The sequence below is a fragment of the Cebus imitator genome, unplaced genomic scaffold, assembly GCF_001604975.1.
Source record: "Cebus imitator isolate Cc_AM_T3 unplaced genomic scaffold, Cebus_imitator-1.0 Scaffold160, whole genome shotgun sequence".
Classification (NCBI taxonomy): Eukaryota; Metazoa; Chordata; class Mammalia; order Primates; family Cebidae; genus Cebus; species Cebus imitator.
In genome coordinates this window covers 132,038-154,350 of record NW_016107475.1, presented here as the reverse complement: position 1 = coordinate 154,350, position 22,313 = coordinate 132,038, and the positions used below count along the sequence as shown (strand labels likewise).

At 37.2% G+C, this 22,313-nt stretch overlaps 1 protein-coding gene and 1 pseudogene across 2 annotated transcripts in view; one reads left to right on the top strand and one right to left on the bottom strand.

Moving 5' to 3' along the window:
- FOXO3 (forkhead box O3) overlaps nucleotides 1-22,313 on the top strand; it is a 125,743-nt gene that overhangs the window by 39,398 nt on the left and 64,032 nt on the right. The window lies entirely within an intron of this gene.
- LOC119473443 lies at nucleotides 16,795-18,773 on the bottom strand (annotated as a pseudogene).

Below are 22,313 nucleotides of genomic sequence, written 5' to 3'. Positions count from 1 at the left end.
TGAGGAGTAAGCAGGTTTTAATGGACTAAGTTGTTTTTTTTTCTTTTTTCTTTTTTCTTTTTTTTTTAATAAGGAGGCTGGGAGAAGGATTTTAGAAAACTAGTTCCATTGGCCTGCAGTTAGAAGTTGGAACACTGAACCTGGGAAAGCTTCTGTGGTGGCTGACCATGAGGAAAAAGACTACCTTAGTGACTACTGATGTAATCTGGTTTGTGTTACCTGGGAGGACTAGCTTCACACAAATTGATGTTCCTTAGATATAAACCTTTACAGCTTTTATTTCCTCCCATTGTAAAAGTATGTGTGGGCCGGGCCTGGTGGCTTATGCCTGTAATCCCAGCACTTTGGGAGGCAGGCGGATCATCTGAGGTCAGGAGTTCGAGACCATCCTGGCCAACATGGTGAAACCCCATCTCTACTAAAAATACAAAAAATTAGCCGGGTGTGGTAGCATGCACCTGTAATCCTAGCTGCTTCAGAGGCTGGGGCAGGAGGATTGCTTGAACCAGGGAGGCAAAAGTTGCAGTGAGCCGAGATTGCACCATTGTACTCCAGCCTGGGTAACAAGAGCAAAACTCCGTCTCAAAAAAAAAAAAAAAGTATGTGTGTTTATTTTGGAAAATTTAGAAGCCAGAGATCACAAAATGAAAACAACCTATAATTCTGCAGTCAGTTATTGTTATTTTTTTGGTGCATATTTCCTGGTTGGTTGACTGGGATGATAGATAAGATTTTAAAATCTGGTTTTCACTTAAGCCTCAAGGACTTTGTGGTTGAATGTCGTGGCTAATTTTTATAAGGGAAGAAGGATTATGAATACTTTTATGCCATAAATAATCATCAATGACTTTAAACATCTCATTTTTAAGTAATTATAGATTCACATGCAGTTGTGGGAAATAATAGAGATATCCCGTGTATCATTATCGAGTTCCCCTCATGGTAATATATTGCAAAACTATAGTTCACACAACCAAGATATACTGACATTGATACGGTCAAGATACAGAACATTTCTTATCACCATAAGGATCCTTCCTATTGCTTTTTTTTTTTCAAAAAATGTTTTTATTATTTTATTTTTGAGACAGAGTTTTGCTCTGCCACCTAGGCTGGAGTGCAGTGGCATGATCTCCGCTCACTATAGCCTCCGCCTCCTGAGTTCAAACAATTCTCCTGCCTCAGCCTCCCAAGTAGCTGGGCTTACAGGTGCCCGCCACCTTGCCTGGCTAATTTTTGTATTGTTAGTAGAGACGGGTTTCACCATGTTGGCCAGGCTGGTCTTAAACTCCCAATCTCAGGTGACCCACCTGCATTGGCCCCAAAGAGCTGGTATGACTGGCGTGACCCGCTGCGCCCAGCCCCCTCCTATTGCTGTTTTATAGCAACAGCTACCACCTTTCCCTACCTAACTTGACCCCAGCAACCATTAATCTTCTCTCATTTCAAGAATGTTACGTAAGTGATGATGTTATATCATCCAGTATGTGGACTTTGGAGATTGGCTTTTTCCATTAAGCCTAATTTCCTGGAGATTTATCCAAGTTGTTACACTTATCAGTAGGGTGTTTCTATTTGTTACCCAGTAGGGTATCACTGTATGGCTAGGTTACATTTTATGTATCCACTCATCACATGGATGATCACATGGATATTTGGGTTGTTTTCAGTTTTGGGCTATTTTGAATAAAGGTTTGTGCGGTGAGTATGTACAGGTTTTTGTGTGAACATAAATTTTCATTTTTCTGGGATAAATGTCCAATGACTTCATTTTAATGATGGCAAAATATTTCACTGTATGAAATAAATATTTCATTAATTTAGGCGATTACTTCTTAATGGGTTGTTAAGGACTTTTCCCCCTAGGTTTTCTCCTGTTATAAATATCACAGATAAAAATATTTTGGGTAAATCTTAATGTATTATCTACTCTTACTTCTAGAAGTGGAATTGATGTCTGAGAACATACAACATTTTAAAGCTTTGCTTTTTCTAGTACCTCTTGTTTTTCTTTTCTAAAAACTTCCTAAACTCCTACCATCAATGTATGAAAGTGCCCATTTCTCATACTCTTGCCAACACAGAGCATTATTACTTTAAAAAATCTTTGTGGCCAGGCATGGTGGCTCACGCCTGTAATCCCAGCACTTAGGGGAGGCCAAGGTGAGTGGATCATGAGGTCAAGAGATTGAGACCATCCTGGCCAATATAGTGAAACCTCGTCTCTACTAAAAATACAAAAAAAAGTAGCTGGGCATGGTGGTGTGCGCCTGTAGTCCCAGCTACTTGGGAGGCTGAGGAAGGAGAATTGCTTGAACCCAGGAGGTGGAGGTTGCAGTGAGCTGAGATCGTGCCACTGGACTCCAGCCTGGCGACAGAGCAAGACTCCATCTCGAAAAAAAAAAAAAATCTTTGTGAGTTTCTGCCATACCCCTGTAGCAGCAAAACCTAAAGCTCCACTGTGAGTTTTCCAATCCCACTTGGCCTAAGGAGATCTTTCAGAATAACAGAGATACCACCAAGATCTTGTTTTTGCATAAAGTTTTGGACTGTACAGTTTCATAGGACCTCAGAGGATTTGGTCTAGAATAGGTGTGAAGAATCAAAAGAAATTACTGAGTCTGCCTGTTTTATGTGTTGCTGGTGTCTCTTATTTTTCCCTCATATTCATCTGGAAGGAGAGAAGTGTGCTGTCATAAGCAATAGCATTAAAACCAAAAATAGTAGTAACCTTTTATTAACAAAGGTTATTATTTTTGATAATTGATATAAATAGCTTTTTATAAAGCGTGATTAATATAAGCAATTTAGGTTATTGTATACATGTGTCTCTGTGTGTTATGCATTATAGGAACCTATTTGAAGCTCTTAGAGCTGAGAATTAAGTGGTCTTTTAATGGAACTGCTAAGAGAAGATAGAATTGGGAAATACTTTTCTTCCCTCTTTATGCTAAAGTGTTTTAGTGTTTCTGTCTGTGACTAGGCAGTGACTTTAAAAGGATAAGATATAGTTAATAACATGTCTACCAAAACCTGGAAAATATACTGTATTTTCTGAGATAAAATCTTTGAATTGAAAATTACTTTCTGGTGGAATATGGGAAACTGACATTTATTCATTCTAAAACTTTTTTTTCTCACTTTTTGTGTTTTGATCTGTAGTTATTTTTTTCTTCTTTACCTGTGGTACCATTTTTAAGGTAAATGAGGCCAGTTTCTGCAAAAAAATGGTTGCATTGTTTATCACTTCAGTAGAAGGTAGGATGATTTCAGATGAGGTTGTGCTCAGTAACTTCTCCGGTGCTAAATTAGTGTCCTGTGACAAAGATCCCATTCTTACAAATAAATGAATAAAGGACACTGGCAGAATCTGGCATTTCTCTTTTTAAAAGTGTATAATAAATTATTTTTCATTCAGTTATTTAAGTACCTTCTACATGTTTGTAGCTGAAGACTAATGAGTATAATTAAACAAGTGAATCAAGTAAAGCATCAACCATGAAAACTTTTTCTTTCTCAGGGATGATAAAGAACCCTCCTTTCTTTCCTTGTCATCTTTTCCAGGTTGTCATGATTCTTTACGGCATTGGTGATCTGAACTTTAAGTGTCTAGAAAGTTTACACACATTTTGGCCTAAGAAAGAAAGTACAGTATTAAATAGCAAGTTGAGGATCTCTGGGTATTAAATATAACCTAATTTCCAGAGGATGACTTGATATAAAGAGGATGGGACCCTGCTGACAGGGGAGAGGATGGAATCATTGGTGTTCTACCCCAAGGTAGAACATCATCTTTCAACTAATCCTGGACAGGTAATATTTAACAGCAATGTGCCATTGCCTGAAATGAGTAGAAATGTTATATGACTTATTAGTATGTAATATTACTTTTGACATTGACATTTGTGAACAAGGAATAATCAGTTTGCTTATTTGTTCATTATTATGCCTGAACAAGAAATAAATGCTACAGTGTTAGAGTCTCTACTAGAACTGAATTTGAACAACAGCTTGTGAATGCAGCCAAAGAAAACAGCCAGTTTGGATGTTTCAGGCCCCTCAACTTTTTGAGGGTTTTTTTTTCCCTTGTTGCTTTCTTGCTTTTCAGTTTGTTTGGTTTGGACCCTTTGTAAAAGTATCGGAAGGATTGCCTAAGCTCAAGTTTATCCCTATGGAGATGCGTTCACATGGGGCATCTGAATGTCATGGGGGTGTGGTGATTCTAAGCCTTCCCCTGTTTTGTGACATGGCTCACTTACACAGTGTGAAGGTCCTATAAGAATAGAGAAAAAGGTATTTGAAGTCAGATGTTTCTGTTTTGCAAATTTACTTTATACCGTTCCACCACAGGACTGTGGCCTCTTGGCTTTATTAATTTTTATTTTTAAGCTTATGGTGTTGCTTAGGCCAAAGTAAACTTTTTAGTTGAGATCAATGAAGTTCCTAGTCACACTCTCTTATGGCTATCCTTATATACAGTAGAAATTTTTTTTCTTTTTTGCGATTTCGAAAACTATTAATAATTTTTGAGCATTCAGTATGTGTCCGACACTGTACTATGTCTTTTACTTACAGTATTTCTAATCTACACTTTGGAAGTTGCTCATTTCTCAGAAGAAGAAACAGGCTTAGCGCAATTAAAAGCTTGACTAAAATGACACTTTGGTAAATAAGAGTGGATTACAAGTCTGATTTTCTTTATTTTATAAATGGTTTAGAGATGATTGGAATTATCCTAGAAGGGAATGATTTGTTTGTTTTTGTTTTGTGTTAGCACAGGACATGTCAGGATGTTTCTTGTTTTGATTACCTGCTTAGATAAAGTAAGGGTCCAGGCCAGGGGACTGAATGGTTGGTACTGAGAAGGATGTGTGGAAATGCAGCATGAGGCAAATTCACATGTAGGACAGCAAATTAGACGAAAATTAAGTTGAAAGGAGAAGTCACAAGATCCAATTATTTTGTTCAATGTGGTGCTTTCAAATTACTCAAAAGACCAAAAAAAAAAAAAAAGTTTTATTTTGTCATGTGAGCATGTGATCCTGCGTAGTTAATTGCTTTGCAAATTGTCATTGGTAAAATGCTCTGGAGGTTTTTGTGTAAGAGTTACAAGTAAATTAAAATAGTAAGAAACTTTGGTGAGAAACAGAACAATTATAATTTAAAAGAGGTGGGGCAGGATGAGAAAACAACTAATTTGGTATTGAGGGTTTAAAGACTGGAGTTTTGTGCAGTATGCTAGGAGACTCTTCAGAGCCTCTTCCCTGCTTGTCAATAATATTCTTGTCAGTTAATGCCTAATTGCTGCTCTTGCCTAGAAATCCAGAAGCTCTGGAGATGAGGTCTCTGTGAATCCAGTTCCACAGTATATCAGACCCTTTGTTCACCCCACAGACTGTACCCTTCCTAAAGGCGGTTCGTTGGCAAAGTCTGTCTGGTAGGGTGGTGTTTTCTGCATAGTAATCAGGCCTCTGCAATTGTGATATCCCTCCCCTTTCCTCTAAACTCTTTGGATTCTTGACACACATGGCAGTGCCACTGGTATAACAAAAAATCAAAAGGAGAAAAGGAGAAAATGTCTTCCCGAGTTTGATTTGTCTGCACAGTCTTGCCAGGCTATGACTAAGTCTTATCTACAGGAGACTCCATGAAAAACCTTCTCCTCTTCCCAGGAAGCAGCCTTGTGAACAAGCAGGCTCAGAAAGCTAGGGACTGACAAACTTTTCTAGTCCTTTTCCAGACCGTTCTGCTTTTTACCAAGAGTTTAGTGACAGGACTACCTGTTTTAAATAGATAAAATGTGTATTTTGATCACCTTTAGCACATGCTACTTTGCACAGCTCTTTTTAAAGCCTTACGTAATCTACCTATCTGACCACTGTTGTGTGTGATTTTCATTTTTGTTGCCTGATGTGACAGGCGGGGTTGAGGGTAGGAGTCCAGAGAAAGTTGAAGAAGACAGTGCTGGCTCTGCCACCAGATGTGTTTTTTTTCTTGTTTGTTTTTGTTTTGTTATGTGTAAAAAAAAAGAAAAACCAGATAAACCTTTGGGATATTAGGATATTTTGGAGCAAGGTGTTGTCACTGTTTCTCAGACTTGGGGAATTGAGAATGCATAGACCTTTTAATTACTGACTTGCATGTTTTGACTTTCATACCTGAAAGGTCATCAAAGAATTTTTATCCCAAATTGAAATTCTGTAGAAGAATAATGTTTCAGCTGGGCGCAGTGGCTCAAGCCTGTAATCCCAGCATATTGGAAGGCCAAAGTGGGCAGATCACTTGAGCCTAGGAGTTCACGACCAGCCTGGGCAACATGGCAAAGTCCCATCTCTAGTAAAACAAAAATTAGCTAGGCATGGTGTCACGTACCTTTGGTTCCAACTACTTGGGAGGCTGAGGCACGAAAATTGCTTGAACTCAGGAGGTGAAGGTTGCAGTGAGCAGAGATCCCACCACTGCACTACAGCATGGGTGACAGAGCGAGGCTGTCTCAAAGAAAAAAAAAAAAGAAGAAAAAGAAAAAGATTTTCTGTATTCCCTTCAGAAACTTGCTTCACTGATACTTTCTTTTCTGATCCTGGAAAGGTTACGTGTCTTGAAAATGGGATTGTAAAATGTGTTTGTTTCTACCTGTTTTTCTTGCTCTGTTCAGATTCCTAGATGATTATGGATGCATTCTTTTCAGTCTCTAAAGTCTGAGGGAGCCCCTGTATCCTAATTTTTCTGCCAGCTGACATGTAGTAGAATATAAGCATCCCCCTGCCTTTAGGGACTTGCAGATTATATTCTTTGGATGGCTTATTTCAGATGCTAAGGACAAAATTTATTCATTCACTCAAATATTTATTGATGCTTACTATGTGCTAGCTCCTGTTAGAGGGTTGGGGAGTAAATACATCAGTGAACAAAAGATAAAATCTCCCTGCCTAGAAGATCCCATCTTAATAGAAATGTATGTTCTTTAACAGATTATTATCCTGGAATAATTAATGTTTATCATTGCCAGTTTCTTCAGAGCAGTGGCATTTGACCTTGCCCCTAGTTACTGCCATTTTCAAGGACCTTGGGGATTGTAGAATGGTAGAGTTGAAAGACAGGTGGAAATTCTGGTCCAGTTCCCTCATTTTATTCATCAGAAGTAATGTACAAATTCATATGCATACTCCCAGTGGGCCTTAAGATCACCTCAAGTTTCTCTCTGTCTCGAACTGAAGTACCTGTTTTATACTCAATCATCTTTAGAATACTTGAGTGAGATTTCTAGTTCAGCCCTTTGGAAAACTGATGCTTGGATAAATTAAGTGACACTCTTACATTGTTTAAAGATGATTGAGAATTGGTTATCAGTGGCCTATTTTCTGGTCTTACAAGTAGTTCGCCAAAGAGGCTAATTTCTAACTGGGAATTGTCTTTTGTTCCAGAGGGAAATGTAACATCAACTAGGTTGGAGGCACAATCCTAAATAGAGGGATACTCAGAGAACTTTGCAGAACTTTTTGGGTTAAAAAACCAACTGCTCTTTTCTGGTGCTACTGCAGTTTCTCTATCAAAAACAAAATCCAGAAACAAAAATACTCTGACAGAAACCAGGAAACCAAATATTCTACCTGCTACCCAACTCTATGGTTCCTGAACAGAGTGTACCATTTAGGATCCCGTTTAGCTGTCTTTGGGTTTATTTGAAAACTACTCCATTGTGGTTACAAGTGGAAAACAATTTAAAGGCTCTTCTTTGGCCTTGGTACTTTTATAGGGTTTCACATTTCTAATAATAAACTCTTCAGAAAGTTTGAAGAAATATTTTATTCTCAGAGAGGGGTTGGGGTAAGCTTAACTTCTTATTTTTCTCTATCCCTCCCCTCCCAAAGTCAGAAAACTGGCCCTAAATTCCTGGGATAGATTTGTTTCAACCTCAGGACAGTTGCTTAAGCAGGTAAGTATAGAACATGTTTCCTTTTGTTAACACTGAGGTTGCCACAGTACTTAGCTAGCTGTGGAGGTTTGTGAGCTGAACCTCAAGCTATTAAGAATGCCTTTGTTTGGTTTTGCCTTAATCCAAATGGACAGTTAACCAGAGGACATGATGTAGAAGAGGTTATTGTAGGTTAGTTCTTAAAGGTCTTTAAGATCAGCCTATGGTAATTTACATTCAGTACAGCTATGGTTTATAACTGGTAAGCTGAGTAAATGGATTATCTCTAAGCCTTACTATTTTTAACCCTACCCCCCAAATACGTAAATGGTGAATTGTCACGTCACTTCCAAAAGGTTTTATTTTAGTGAGTGTTTAGAGACTAGACAGATTTCACTTTGTTCCTGGAGAAGTAAATGAGAGGGAATGATTGTGGTGACTGAGGGCACTGTCTGCTTTTGTGGGAGAGGTACTAGGATGTTTCACACCTGGTTGCTGATGGGCCTGGGTTCTAGGCCAGGTTTAGATGCTTAGTATCTGAGTCACCTAGGGCAAAGTTGTAAAGCCCTGCTCTTGATCTCTCAGCTTTAAAATTAGCCAAAATGCAATTTGCCCTATTACTTTTCAAAGTGGTGATGAAAAGACACTAGTGAGGTTACAGGTGGTATTGTTAAGAAGGGAAGCAGGAAGACTGAGCATCAGATAGGCCTGTGAATTTGTTTCTCGCCGCATCTCTCTTTATGTAACACAATGGATCGCCTGTAAGCCTAAGGTATTTGTGTTTCTGGGTTAGCCACTTGTGCCACAAAGTGACCTCTCTTAAACTGGAAAGCAGTTTGGAGTTCTCACCTGTTTCTTCAGGACATATAATTACAGATCTTAGAGTTGTAGTTAGGGCTTTATATCTCACATATGAATATGCTGCTAACACGCTGGAGGACTTAACTGTTAACAGCAGTGCTCCTTCTTGCCTAGACTAGAGTTCTCTCATTAAACTCAGGAGATATGCCTGTTGAATTTTTGAAAAAAATGTACACATACATGCACATATATGTACATTTTGGAAAAGAAAACAGTTGGGGGAGACCTGTCACCACTCAACTTACATGAGTTCCTTCAGATTTGGTCATATATGCATGTTTGTTTGCTTAGCTACAGTAAGAGATTTTTGGCACTTTGCTTTGTATCCTCTTCCACTCCCCATATATAGGCTTTACAGTGGGTATTTAAAATAATTGCTTGAATAGGACAAGGGTTGAGTGGATTTATAATTTATTTATTTCCCCATTGGAGAGCCCTTGGTTTTTTTCTTATTTTAATATTCTTTAATATTATAGTTATTGTTTTTGTAATTCAAAAATAAAAAGACAATCTAAGAGTCCTACAAGTTGCTTAGATTTCTGTTAATAATTATGGACTCCTGATCAGGAACGCAGAGTAAACTGGCCATGGGGAAATTTGCCTCACAAGAAACTCAATAGAATTAAAAGGAGAGGATTCAGTGTTCTTAAGTACAAATGAAAGTCATGGGACTGGACCTCTCAGCTTCATACGCTGAGACTCTTCACCTTTCGGCCCTGAGAGGAAAAAAGAATGGAGCTTTCTGGGTTCTGTGTGCCTCTCTGTGTTTTGTGTTTTAAGAGAGAATGCATTTACACACTCTGTTGTCTTTGCAAGAAGATAGAAGTGATAGGACAGGGACTGGGTGAAGTCTGAGGCATGTAAATACAGTTGAAAATAATGTAGCAAGCAGCCTTCCCCATTTCTTATTGCTCACACCTTTTGTTCCTGTTCTTCCTTCCACATCTTATAATCCGGAAAAGATAAAAACTCTTTTCCTATAATCCTGCTGTTTTTGTGGCGATTGGATAATTTTACAGTGATACAAAATTGCCTTCCTATTTTTAAACTCTGGTGATTTATTTTGAAATTTACCTGTGGAAAACAATCATAGTTATTAAAGTGGTAATTTGAAAACACTAAAATTTATCAACTTAAGTATATAATTTGAGTTTTAGTGAATGTGTACACATTCACTAACACCACCATCATGATAAAACATTTCAAACATTTCATCACAAAAATTCCCTTATGGCTTATTTTCATGAGTTCGTCTTCCTCCCCTCACTTACCCGCAACTGCTGAGCTGCTTTTTCCCTTTTCTAGAATTTTGTATAAATGGAGAGTCATACTGTATGTAGCCCTTTGTGTTAGCATCTTTTACTTAGTAGAGTGCATTTGAGATTCATCCATGCCTTTTATCAGTGGGCCATTCTTTTAATTGCTGACAAGTGTGCCATTGTAGTATGGATATTCTGTTACAGAAATGTACCACAATATTTTATCCATTCACCAGGGGATAGACGTTTGGGTTGTTTCCAGTTTTTGACAATTATGAATAAAACTGCTATTATTATCTATGTTCAAGACTTTCAGGGATATATTTATTCATTTATTTGTGATAAATGCCTAGGAATAGGACTGCTGGATGATAAGTACAGTGTATATTTAACTTTATAAGAAACCGCCAAACTGTTTTCCAGAGTGGATGTACTATTTTGCATTTTTGTCAGCAGTGTATGAGAGTTCTACTTATTTCACATTCTCTCCAACACATGTAATTGCCAGTATTTTTACTTTTATCCATTGTAGAATGTAATGAGTATGTAGTGGTAGATATCTCATTGTAATTTTAAGTTGCATTTACTTAATGATTAATAATGTTATACATCTGTTCATATGCTAATTTGTAAATTGTATATCTTTGATCAAGTGTCTATTGAAATCTTTTGCCTTTTTTAAGAAAAATAGGATTACTGTATTTGCACTATTCAGTTAGGAATTACTTATGTATTCTGAATATACACTTTTTATCAGAAATAAGTATTGCAGGTATTTGTTCCTGTTTGTGGATTGCTTATTCATTTTGTTAACACCATCTTAACAACTGAAGAGTTAAGTTTTAGCTCTTAAGTCTTTGATCCATTTGGAGATAATTTTAATATTTTGTGTAAGAGTCTAGATTCATTTATCCATTGAACTTCCTTGACACCTTTGTATATTTCTAGACCCTCTGTTCTATTGATTACATGTTTTGTTTTTTTTTTCTTATACTGTTACCACATTGGCCTTTATTACTGTAGCTTTATTTCATCAGGTAGTGTAACTCTTCCAATTCAGTTCTTTTTCAAAATCATTTGGACTGTTCTAGATGTAGTTATCTTGAATTTCTCTCAGCAGTGTTTTATATGTTGTAAAAACACAATTCTTACATACCTTTTGTGAAATGTATTCCAGAAACTTTATATTTTGATGCTATTGTAAATGGTATTTTAAAAATTAATTTCCAATTGTTTAGGATGTAGGAATATACTTAATTGGGCTTTGTGTATTGACCTTAACTCTTGTAACTTTGCTAAACTCATGTATTAGTTGTAATACCCTTTTTGTAGATTCCTTAGGATTTTTTTACATTGATGATCATGTCTGTAAATAAAGTTTTCTTCATTTCTAATATATACTGTATACCTTTTATTTCTTTTTCTTGCCTTATTTCACTAGCCAGGACCTCTAGTACATTGTTGAATAGCAGTGGTGAAAGCAAAGATCCTATTTTTCCCGTCTTAAGGGGAAAGCATTCAGTCTTTCACTGTTAAGTATGATATTAGGTGTAAGTTTGTCACATATTTCCTTTATCAGGCTTAGATAGTTTTCTCTATTCCTATGTGTTGAGTACTTTTTGTTTTTTAAATTATGAGTGGGTATTGAATTTTGCCAGATGCTTTCTCCTCACCCGTTGAGATGATCAGATGGTTTTTATTTTTTAGTCTTTTAATATGATTAAATACATTGACTGATTTGCAATGTTAAACCAACCTTACATTCTTGGGATAAATCCCACTTGGTCATGATATGTTGTCATCAGATCCAAGTAGCTAAAATTTTGTTAAGGATTTTTCTGTCTGTCTTCATGAAGAATATTGATCTATGAATTTTTTATATCTTTGCCTGATCTTGGTACCAGGATGATGGTGGTCTCGTAACATGAGCTGGAAAGTGTTTTCTGTTCTGCTTTTTGGTAGCACTGTACTATCTCTTCCTTAAATGTTTGGTAGAATTCAGCAGCAGTGAAGCCATCAGAGCCTAGAGTTTGTGTGTGAAAAAATGTTTAACCGCTAATTCATTTCATAGATACTGTGCTGTTGGCTTGTCTGTTTCTTCTTGAGTTTTGGTACTTTGTGTCTTTTAAGGAATTTGTCCATTTTATTTAAGTTGTCTAATTTATGGGTATAAAGTCATTTATAATGTTCCCTTATTATCCTTTCAATAGATATATCATCTGTAGTGATTTTATTTTCATTCCTGATGTTGATCATTTGTCTTAACTCCCTTTCCCCCTCATTCCTTATCTGTTTAGTACCTTACAATTTTATTGATCTTTTAAAAGAATTAACATTTGATGCCACTGATTTTCCCCCCTCTATTTTATGTTTTTACTTCCATTGATTTTTTTCCTTTCTTTCTCTCTCTCTCTCTCCCTCCCTCCCTCCCTTCTTTCTTTTCTTTTTCTTTCCTTTCTTTCTTTCTTTTCTTTCTTTCCTTTCTTTCTTTTCTTTATCTTTTTCTTTTTCTTTCGAGATGGAGTCTCAGTCTGTTGCCCAGGCTGGAGTGCAGTGGCACAATCTTGGCTCACAGCAACCTCTGCTCCCTGGGTTTAAGCTATTCTCCTGCTTCAGCCTCCCTAGTAGCTGGGATTACAGGCGCCTGCCTATACCCTGTACCCTGCCCATGTTTTGTGTGTGTTTTTAGTAGAGACGTGGTTTCACTATCTTGGCCAAGCTGGTCTTCAACTCCTGACTGTTTGATTCACCCACCTTGACCTCCCAAAGTGTTGGGATTACGGGCGTGAGCCACCGCACCTGGCCCTTTCTTGCTCTTTTTATTTCTTTCCTTCTGCATGTTACAGGTTTAATTTGCTCTTTTTCTGGCATCTTGAGGTGAAACCTTATATCGTTTACTTGAGACCTTCCTTCCTAATATAAATGTTAAAAGCTATACGTTCTTTGCTACAGCTGCTTTAGCTACATCCAATGAAGTTTGTTTTTGCATTCAGTTCAAAATTGTTTCCATTTTACCTGTAATTACCTCTTTGGTCTGTGGTTTGTTTAGAAGTAAATTTTTAAATTTCCAAGTATTGGGAGGATTTTCTGGATATTTTTCTATTATTGTTCTCTAAATTCTTTTGTGGTTGGAGAATCTATTTTGTGTTCTTTAAAAATTGTTGAGATTTGTTTTATGGCCAAGAATATGGTCTGTCTTATTGAATGTTTTCCGTGTACTTAAAAAGAAAGTGTTTACTGCTGTTTGGGGGTGATTTGTTCTGTAAATGTCAATTAGGTCAAGTTAGTCAAGTTAATTTTCTCACTATGTGTTGTATCAGTTACTGTGAAAGGAATGTCGAAATGTCCAGCTGTAATTGTGGATTTGTCTCCTTCAATTCTATTAGCTTTTGCTTCATGTTTTTAACAAACTTTAATTGAAAAATAATAATTGTATACTGCTTTATGTATTTTGAAAATCTATTAGGCAGTTAAACATTTCAGGTTGTTATATCCGCTTGATACATTGACTATTCTATTATGAATTGTCTGTCTTCATCTTTGGCGATATTTGTTGTTGAAATCTGTTAATTAATAACTGTTAATAATATAGTTACTCCAGCTTTCTTTTGATTACTATTTGTGTGACAGATCTTTTATCTTTGTACTTTTAATCTATCTGTGCCTTTATATTTAAAGTGGATTCTGTGCAGATAGCAAATTGTTGGATGTTTCTGTTTTTGTTATTTTTTAATCCAATCTGACAATCTCTGTCTTTTATTTGGAGGGTTTTTTGTTGTTTTGGGTTTTTTTGTTTTTCTTCAAAGACCACTTGATATAATGTAATTATATTTGGGTTTAAATCTGTTACCTTGCTATGAGTTTTCTGTTTGTCCCGTTTGTTTTTTGTGTCCTGTTCTCCCTATTCTTGCCTTCTCTTAAGTTAGGTGGTTTTGTTTGGGCTTGACAAATCCATGCTATCTCTACTGTTGGCTTATTAGGTACATCTCTTTGTTATTTTTTAATGGTTGCTCTAGGATTTACACATTTTTAACGGATCATAGTCAGTCTTCTGCCACTTTACATGAAGTGTAAAATCTTTGAAACAGTACACAGCCATTTTTCCCTTACTATTCTTAGTGCTGTTTTACTTATACATATGTTATAAGCCCCAGAATATATGGTTATTTTTGCTTTAAATAGTCATTATCTTTTAAAAAGATTGAAGATAAGAAAATATTATTTATATTTACTCACATATTGATCATTTCCTGCTCTTCATTCCTTTGTTTAAGTTCAAATGTCCCTCTGGTATCATTTTCTCTCTGCTTGATGAAACTGCTTTTTAAAACATCTCTTTCAGTGTACCAGTGCGGGCATTGATTCTCATTTTTGTTTATCTGAAAAAGTCTATTTTGTCTTCATTTTTGAAAGTCATTTCTATTAGGTACAGATTTCTAGATTGGTAACTTTATTTCCCTCTCTTAGTAAAGATGCTCCTCCATTGTCTTACATAGTCTCTGAAAAGTGATTTGCTCATTCTATCTTTATTTCTCTTAATGTCTTTTTTCTTCTGATACTTTTTAAGTATTTTTCTTTGTATCACTGGTTTTGATTATTATGATGTACCCTTATTTAATTACATCTGTTCCTTTTGGAGTTTAGTTTTTCTTGGAACTGAGTGTTTACAGTTTGTTATAAAAAAATTTAAAATCCAGCTATTATTTCTTCAGATTTTTTTTCTGTCCTCTCCCTCTTTCCTCTTCTTTTATGATGTCAGTTACACATGTGTTAGATAATTGGATATTGTCCCCACAGGTCACTGGATGCTCTTAGTTTCTTTTTCAGTCTTTCCCTGTGCTTCACTTGGGTTAGTTGCTATTGTTGTGTCTTAAAGTTTACTGATCTTTCTGCAGTGTTTAATTTGCTGTTAATCCCATCCAGTGTATTTTTAAATTCAGATGTTTTATTTTTCTTTACTGGAAGTACCACTGGATTTATTTCTTTCGTGTCTTCCATTTTCCTGCCTCTTTCTTTTCCCTTCCACCTTCTTACTACATACAGTATATTTATAACTTTTTTTTTCTTTGAGAAAGAGCCTCACTGTATCACCCAGGCTGGAGTGCAGTGGTGCGATCTCAGCTTACTGCAACCTCTGCCTCCCGGGTTCAAGCCATTCTCCTACCTCAGCCTCTTGAGTAGCTAGGATTACAGGCGTGTGCCACCATGCCCAGCTAATGTTTGTATTTTTTGGTAGAGAAGGGGTTTCACCATGTTGGCCAGGCTGGTCTCAACTCCTGGTCTCAAGTAATCTGCCCGCCTCGTCTTCCCAAAGTGCTGGGATTACAGATTTGAGCCACTGCACCTGGCCATATTTATAACTTTTAACAGCTTTGTTGAGACATAATTCACACTGCCATATAATTTACCAATTTAAAGTGTGCAAATTAATGGTTTTTAGTATATTCACAAAGTTGTGCAACTATCTGTTGTGCAATCACAATCTAATCTTAGAATACTTTCATCACCCACAAAGAAACCTCATATCCATTAGCGGTCACTTCCCATGTACCCTACTCCTTTTCAGCTTATATTGTTATGAAATATATAGTGTATAGGGGCTGTTCTGGACATTTCATATCAATGGAATCATATAATATGTAGTATTTTGTGATTGCCTTCTTTCACTTACTATGATGTTTTCCGGTTGATCCATGTTGGTAGTATTTATCAGTACTTAATTTCTTTTTATTGCTAAATAATCCATCATTTAGATATAGATAGATATATTTTATTCATCAGTTACTGGGCATTGGAATTGTTTTCAGTTTTTAGTTATGAATAATGCTGCTGGGAACATTTGTTACCAGTTTTTATGTGGACATATTATTTTCACGTCTTAGGGTATATGCCTTGGAGGGAATTGCTGGGTCATGTGGTAACTTTCTTTAACCTTTTGAGGAACTGTCAAACTGTTTTTTAAAGAAGCTGCACTGTTATAATAGCTTGTTCAATGCCCTTGTCTGCTAGTCCCATCATCTCTTCTCGTTTCTAGGTCTATTTATTGATTATTTTCATTCATATGGGTCATAATTTTCCTGTTCCTTTGCTATGCCTGGGTAATTTTTCCTTGTATACCAGGCAGTATGAATTTTACATAGGTTTTCTTTTTTTCATATTAAATAAGAAGTTTATTTAAACAGCAAGATGCTTGACTTAAAGAGAAAACTATATAGGATTCTTTTTTTTTCTTTAATTTATCCCTAGTTAAAAACAGACTGCCCTACCTGTAATAGCTACATACAAAAAGTTATAAAATTGTCCTTGATTTTATAATGATAAATGAAAAACATTAAAATTCTCCAGTTGAACAAGGTATGCAAGGACTTTTATTTTATTTTTGTTGTTAAAACAGTGAGAGCAAAATAACTTACCAGAATATGAAGAGCAGAATGAACATGCCACTAATGGAGAATGGGAATATTTTTACAGAATCAGTATTTTTCCTCATCCCATCTCCACTTGATGTCAATCAAAACATGACATTGGCTGTTTAGTTAAAAAAAAATACAATATGCTTGTGCACATCTACCAGTTACTTTTATATACAATAAAGGAATGGGAAAGGGGGAAATGAACGAACAGAGAAAACTATACTGTAGTAGTCAGGAATGTGGTGGAACCAAATTGCAGTTTTCTAATTGAGAATGTATTCTTGGTCTGCAAGAACAGAGCTCTGGAATAAAGAAGCAGGTTCCCTTCTCAGTAGACACCTCCCATCTACACATCAGTTGTATCTTCATCTTCCATTTCCACTGTGCAGGTGTGTCTGTTTCATTGATTGATTGCGGGTCAAATCAGAGTCTGATCTGCCTCATTGACAATCCCTGTCATTCATAATAGGCTCTTATTAGTTTGCTAAGTGGTATATGTCTCTTAATCTTAAACTGCACCAGAGAACCATCCTGTCCCGCCACCTTCAGATTAATATGACCGCTGTTCTCAGTCTTGACTCCTTCCTGGAGCTTTTTGTCAGCCATGACCAGTGCTGGAGTCTCCTCAGCTGCTGTTTCACAATAAGAGCTACCAGGTTCACACTGAAAGAGCGCATAAGCAGCACCAGGAGCCACAGAAGAAGGAGGCAGCAGCAACAGACAAGGGAGAGTGAATTTTACTTCATTGCGTGCTAGATTTTGTTGTATTCTTTTCAAAAGCGCTAGGCTTTGTTCTGGCATGCAGTTAAGTTACTTGGAATCACTTGTACCGGCTTGAAGCTAGCATGTAAACTTTGTTAGGATGGCTCCAGAGCAGTCATGAGGGATAATGTAGCCCCAGTACTTAGCTGCCATAAGGCAATATTCTTCTGAGGACTTTACCTGATGTCATGTGCCTGGTGAATTATTTTTGGTTTTGCTGCTGATGGAAAAATGAACTATTGTTAGCTTTATTAGGACTTCTTACAAAGAAGTCCTAGTCTGAACTCTAGAACTTCTTAGGCCAACTAACTACTTTTTGGTGCTTCTATTCCCAACTTTCAGTAGTTTCCTTTCACACATGTGTAGATCAATCTAAGACTCTAGGAACCGACCCTCTGTGCTGCCCTCTCCTTCTGGGTGTTCTGCCGTTTCAATTCTAGCCATTTTGTATGTGGCTTCCCTGATTACTAATCTGTGTTACCTCTACTCAGTGAGATTGACATTCTCTGTGTTCCCCTTTCTCTTTGCTGTGGCTTGGACACTACTTCCTGGCAATAAGTTCAGGCAAATAAGTTCAAGGCTGGCCTCATTCGTTTCACTGTTCTCAGAAATTAAGTCCTAACTGCCTGTTGTCCAATGTCTGAAAACAGTTGTCTCATGTGTTTTGTCTGGTTTTCTAGTTATTCCTCCATCATAGATGGAATCCATAATAAATATGATGCCAATGCCAAAATCCGCTACTATATTAACTCTTTAAAGCAGAGCCTATATAGGAAGAGCAAAAAAGAAGTCAGTGTATCTGTGGGGGCAAGGCAGGAAGTATTCTGCCTATGTAACACAGACATGGTATCTTCATGTTTATTTTCAAACTTAGGACTTCTGTGATTTGAAGAAGAGACACCTGAATTTTGAATATGCTAGTCTTTGTTGGAATAATTGCCTCTTCTCATTCTTTAGTCATCCAAATAATATTTATTAAATACCCACTGAGTGCCTGGTGCCCTGGTAGGCATTACTTCTCTTTATTCCTACTTCTTAACAGTTGGAATATGCCAAACAAATGAAATAAAAATAGGTTTCCTATTCTTGTTATAGGTTGGATTCTTGGATTTATCTCCGAAGCTTTGACATTCAGAAACTGAAAGTGGAATATAGTGTATTCTCAGATGTAAAGTTGATCTCATTTCCTCACTGGCCATCTGTTTATTTGCATCTAAGAATAACAAAACTTTCATACTCTTATCTGTATTTTTTAATTACTAAAAATAATGAATGGGCCGTACCATGCTTGCCCCACTTTTGAAACAATTCCTTCTATAGACTGTTGCAGTAGGAAGTTAATACCCCTGATTAAGAATAAAGACCAGACCTACATAAGCATATGTTGTATTGGTGTATCTGAAGTCATGAGGATGTGATTAATGGTCCTTAAGGGTTTTAATTTGGCGTGTCTTACTCCTAAATCTCACTTAAGCTTGGTTGCAAAGCCTGGCAAATAAGTCTTCTGTACATAGCAAGCTAAGACGTGGCACCACCTTCTTGAGGTTTCATATCCTAAACCTGTCTGGGTTCCTTACAGGTTAAATTCACAGGGTAGGGCCAAGCTTGATTTGCTGTAGTTACAGTGAATGGTCACAGATCCATTTTTAGTGCAGAAGCATTAAATAACTCTTTGTCCAAGAGCATGGTACCTTCCCCAAACCAATTCTAACAGTGTCCTCTGTTAGATCTTTAAGTTAATAAATTATTTTATTAGATTTTTGGGTCAGAAAAACAGACCGTGCTTGTACTCAGGAGCCCAGAAATAAACAGTATCATTGACTAATTCCTGTCTTCGAGGTCTTAACATGGTTTTTACATGTGGAACATTTTTCCTTAACGCTTTAATGTTTTATATTTTTATCTATCCTTTTCCTTAAATAGGAGGGAGAAAAAAATTTTAGTAGGAAAATATCTGGTGGTAAGTGGCATCTTTTTATTCCATGTGGGATGCAGAAGTTTCCCCTAAAAACTAAAGTTACCTGCTTTTTGCAAATAGGACCCCTGTATTTCTCCCATAGTACTTTATAGATGGTATAGGGCTGTATGCAAAAAAATGGGGTTGATGTGTGATGGTTTTCTGGTGGAGCTAATTAGTATTATGAAGCCATGCTTCTGATTGTGAGAATGAGAACATCAAGTCTTTATCTTGGAAAGAAAGAATAATTTGTTTATAGTAATAACAATTTTCTTTTATTTTTCTTTTTCTTAGTCAATAGCACCTGCTGTTGGCAGCTTATTATGAAAAAATTTCAAATTGTAGTTTTTAACCTGGAGTGGGAGTAGGGAGAACAAAATTAAGATTGTAAATGTTTTTACTTGTTAAAAGTTTTATTTGATACAGAGCCTATACTGGTGTTTTTATTGCATAGTTTTTTATTACTGACATTCAATACCTATAGCCTTTCACAGTATTCAAAATGAAGGCATTTCTTACATGTTTCAGTGAATGATACAACCAAAAATATTAAAATGCATATTTAAGTCTTATTTAAAGCCCCATTTCAAAGGAGGATTTTGAGAATAGTTAGTATTTTAATTGTTAAAGTTAGATAATTTTGTTTGGATGGAAAAATCTATGTTCCTGTGAAATTGGGGTTTATGAAATAAGATTGGAAAAAACTAAGAGTATGTAATTGGTCACATGTTGTACTGTTGCGTGAATCACCAAACCAGTGTAATCACCATTAAGCACTTTAAAAGCCATGCTTGTATGTCCTTGCTCTGCCTGCAGAGCTAGGAGTACCCACGAGGAGCGGCAGTTCATTCAGGCTGTAGTCATTGGGGTGACTCATGGAACCCCAGTCTGTGTGAGTGAGCCCGCTGCCTTGCCAGCTGCCTGCTGTGTGAGTCTTAAAGACATCAGATGTCATCCAGCCACAGAGACTTCTTGGTCATTCTTAAGGCCATGGCAGGAGGCACAGTTTAAAATCCAATTCACAAGGCAACGTCCAGAAGAAAGAATCAAGTATGTGTATATTGCATGATATACCTCAACTATTGCAGTGAAAAATTATTGGAATGAGTCTTTCACCATGTTTTTCTTCAGCCTAATACAAGAGTTTGGAAGGAGTGGATGGATCATTAAAATGAAAATGCCTGAAAAAGTGAAATTCAAACCTAGGATCAAATTAAGGGTTCTGCATCTCCTAACTTTGTAAAGTGTAAAAGCCATTTCAGTGTTCTGATGATGGAATGCAGGAGATTGTATGTATGAATGTTTTCCTGGGATTTGGGTATGTAGCATTCACTAGACCCTCCAAGGGGTCCATGACTCCAAAAGAACAATGATCCACTGACCTAAGAAGATGGGGCTGGGAGCAGTAGCTCACGCCTGTAATCCCAGCACTTTGGGAGGTCGAGGTGGGCGGATCACCAGGTCAAGAGATAAGACCATGCTGGCCAACATGGTGAAACCCCGTCTCTACTAAAAAATACAAAAATTAGCTGAGTGTGGTGGTGGGCACCTGAAGTCCCAGCTGCTCGGGAGGCTGAGGCAGGAGAATTGCCTGAACCTGGGAGATGGAGGTTGCAGTGAGCCGAGGTCGCGTCACTGCACACCAGCCTGGAGACAGAGTGAGACTCTGTCTCAAAAAAAAAAAAAAAAAAAAAAAAGGATATGATTGTGAAAATGAATTTTTAAGCCCACTAAAAAGGAAGACACTTATTTCTGGAAGAAGAAAGAGCATTTATTGGCCTTCATCTTTGCCTGCCTGCAGCACCCCATTCACTCCAACCCCACAATCCTTTTTAAGAAAGTCTTTGGTTTCTCTTGTGGGCAATAACATTTCCAATAGCTGGTTAAGTTGCTGTGAGACATGGAATTAGTTTTTAAAGAACTTTTTGCCCTGGAAGCACTTTCTTCCCTCCTTTGCCGTGCCTGGTCTTTGGCTTTCCTTTGAGATCCCAGTGGTGACCAGCCTCAGCACCCTGCCCTTCTCCAGTCTTACAGTGTTGTGGTCTTCAGTGCAGTATTGCACGGGGGTTAGAAGCATACATTTGGAGTTAAAGAAATCTATATTTGAATCCCAGCTCCCCCATTTACCAGCTGTGTGACCTTAGATAGATCACTTCGTCTCTTTGAACCTCAATTTTTTTTTTCAGTTATATAATGGGGATATTAATTTTCCCTATATTGTAGGGTTGTTATACAGATTAAAATAGATAATGGATATAAAGTGCTGCACAGCATAGAGCTTGGCAAATTGTAAGCTTCCAATAAACCTTAGCCGTTGCTATTAGGTGGTGATGAAGATGTTAATGGATATGTATTTAATCTTTTCTCTTCCAACTTGATTGTCAGCAACTTGAAGGCAAGAATGTTTTACTTTTTTTGTGTAATATCCAGATCTCCTAGAATAGTAATTGTTGGTTTCTCTTTAAACATGGTTTCAAGTCCCTTTGAGGCCACCAACAATGTCCCTCCACTTGCATTAACCCTCTCAGAGACATGATAGGTTTGTGTCTCACCTATTTCAGTTTTTCTACATCGGACACCAGGGCACGTGGCCAAATACTCCTAGAAACCTTCCTCAACCGAATTGCTGGAATTTTTGGCTTCATTTCATTGGGCAGGTCCAATTTGACCCTTTGATTATGAATGTTTGGTTTGGTTTAGCCTTTCTAAAGTCCTATTAGCTTTTTACAATGTCAAGTCAGTATCCCATGGATAAGACAGCTTTGAATTTGCTTCTGTTCCTTTGTAAATGGAGGGAGAGGCAGCTTCAGGTCCTCTGCTATGAATGATGAGTCCGCTGTCTTGTATGTATTCTGTTTCCTATTGCAGCATTCTCCATTCTCATCTTACACCTCAGCCTTGCCCCAGAGTGCTCCCGGTCTTACTTTTCCCTCCAAGAATATGGGAATTTACAAAGAGTATATGCAAAGGTGGTATCTTAACCTGATGATTCTCAAGGGGTTTGGGGAGGAGGAAAGCATGTAGTTTTGCCTCTAGGGAATATTTAGGCACTTGGATTGTCACAACAGCGGTGGAGGAAGAGTGGTGCTGCTGGAGTCTAGTGGGTAGAGGCCAGGTATGCTGCTAAATGTCCTGCAGTGCACAGG